At 40.4% G+C, this 2,329-nt stretch overlaps 1 non-coding gene across 1 annotated transcript; it reads left to right on the top strand.

Moving 5' to 3' along the window:
* The first annotated feature begins 1,875 nt into the window (after positions 1–1,875).
* LOC148553683 (small nucleolar RNA R71) lies at positions 1,876–1,983 on the top strand. Its single transcript, XR_015893461.1, has one exon. It is a non-coding gene; the product is annotated as a small nucleolar RNA R71 (small nucleolar RNA).
* Positions 1,984–2,329: the final 346 nt, after the last annotated feature.

Below are 2,329 nucleotides of genomic sequence, written 5' to 3'. Positions count from 1 at the left end.
AGTAAGTCCTTCCTCCAGGGTGTGATTTTTCTTCTGCTATTTTTTATTCTGTTTTTAATTTTTGTATTTATTTTGTGACTCCACATGATCATGAACCTAATAAAACATGAAAGAACAATAAAAATAAAAATAAAATTAGATAAATAAAAATTGGGTTGCCTCCCAACAAGCACTTCTTTAATATCAATAGCTTGACAGTGGGCTCTCATGGAGCCACACAGGTGATCAGGTCAATTTTATAGACTCCCAACACCAAACTTAGAGTTTGGATATGGGAGTTCAACACCAAACTTAGACTTTGACTGTGGGGGCTTTAGTTGACTCTATACTGAGAGAAGCTTTCTATGCTTCCTCTCCATTGTTACAGAAGGAGATTCTTGAGTTTTAAACACAAGGTTGTCCTCATTCAGTTGAAGGATCAATTCTCCTCTATCTACATTAATCACAGCTCTTGCTGTGGCTAGGAAGGGTCTTCCAAGGATGATGGATTCATCCTCATCCTTCCCAGTGTCTAGGATTATGAAATTAGCAGGGACGTAAAGGCCTTTAACCTTTACTAACACGTCCTCTACTAGTCCATAAGCCATTTTCATAGATTTGTCTGCCATCTCTAATGAGAAATTGGCAGCCTGTACCTCAAGGATTCATAGTTTCTCCATTACAGAGAGTGGCATGAGTTTTATCCCTGACCCAAGGTCACATAGAGCCTTCTCAAAGGTCATGGTGCCTATGGTACAAGGTATTAAGAACTTTCCAGGATCTTGTTTCTTCTGAGGTAATGTCAGTTGATCCAGATCACTCAGTTCATTGATGAGCAAGGGAGGTTCATCTTCCCAAGTCTCATTACCAAATAATTTGGCATTTAGCTTCAAGATTGCACCAAGGTACTTGGCAACTTGCTCTTCAGTAACATCCTCATTCTCTTCAGAAGAAGAATACTCATTAAAGCTCATGAATGGCACAAGGAGGTTCAATGGAATCTCTATGGTCTCCAGATGAGCCTCAGAGTCCTTTGGTTCCTCAAAGGAAAACTCCTTGTTGATCACTGGACGTCCCAGGAGGTCTTCCTCGCTGGGATTCACGTCCTCTTCCTCCCCTGTAGGTTCAGCCATGATTGTTATATCAATGGCCTTGCACTCTCTCCTTAGATTCTCTTCTGTATTGCTTGGGAGAGTACTAGGAGGGGTTTCAGTGATTCCTTTACTCAGCTGGCCCACTTGTGCTTCCAAATTTCTAATGGAAGACCTTGTTTCATTCATGAAACTCACAGTGGCCTTAGATAGATCAGAGACTAAATTTGCTAAGCTAGATGGATTCTGCTTAGAATTCTCTGTCTGTTGCTGAGTGGATGATGGAAAAGGTTTACTATTGTTAAACCTGTTTCTTCCACCATTATTAAAGCCCTGTTGAGGCTTTTGTTGATCCTTCCATGAGAAATTTGGATGATTTCTCCATGAGGGGTTATAGGTGTTTCCATAAGGTTCACCCATGTAATTCACCTCTACTATTGCAGGGTTCTCAGGATCATAAGCTTCTTCTTCAGAAGATGCCTCTTTAGTACTATTGGATGATTCCTTCAATCCATTCAGACTCTGAGAGATCATATTGACTTGCTGAGTCAATATTTTATTCTGAGCCAATATGGCATTCAGAGTATCAATTTCAAGAACTCCCTTCCTCATAAGCGTCCCATTATTCACAGGATTCCTTTCAGAAGTATACATGAACTGGTTATTAGCAACCATGTCAACGAATTCTTGAGCTTCTACAGGCGTTTTGCTTTAGGTGAATGGATCCACCTGCAGAATGGTCCAGTGACATCTTTGATAGTTCAGACAGACTATCATAGAATATATCCAGAATGGTCCATTCTGAAAGCATGTCAGAAGGACACTTTTTGGTCAGTTGCTTATATCTCTCCCAAGCTTCATAAAGGGATTCACCTTCTTTCTGTCTGAAGGTTTGAACATCCACTCTAAGCTTACTAAGCTTTTGAGGAAGAAAGTACTTGGCTAAGAAAGTCGTGACCAGCTTATCCCAAGAGTTCAGGCTATCTTTAGGTTGAGAGTCCAACCATACTCTTACTCTGTCTCTTACAGCAAACGGGAAAAGCATAAGCCTGTAGACCTCGGGATCAACCCCATTGGTCTTAACAGTATCACAGATCTGCAAGAATTCAGTCAAGAACTAAAAAGGATCTTCAGATGGAAGTCCATGAAACTTGCAGTTCTGTTGCATCAGAGAAACTAATTGAGGTTTAAGCTCAAAGTTGTTTGCTCCAATGGAAGGAATTGAGATGCTTCTTCCATGTAAATTAGAATTAGGTGCA

The sequence above is a fragment of the Arachis ipaensis genome, chromosome B7 (genome assembly GCF_059453495.1).
Source record: "Arachis ipaensis isolate K30076 ecotype BB chromosome B7, ASM5945349v1, whole genome shotgun sequence".
NCBI lineage: Eukaryota > Viridiplantae > Streptophyta > Magnoliopsida > Fabales > Fabaceae > Arachis > Arachis ipaensis.
This window is presented reverse-complemented; position numbering and strand designations above follow the sequence as displayed.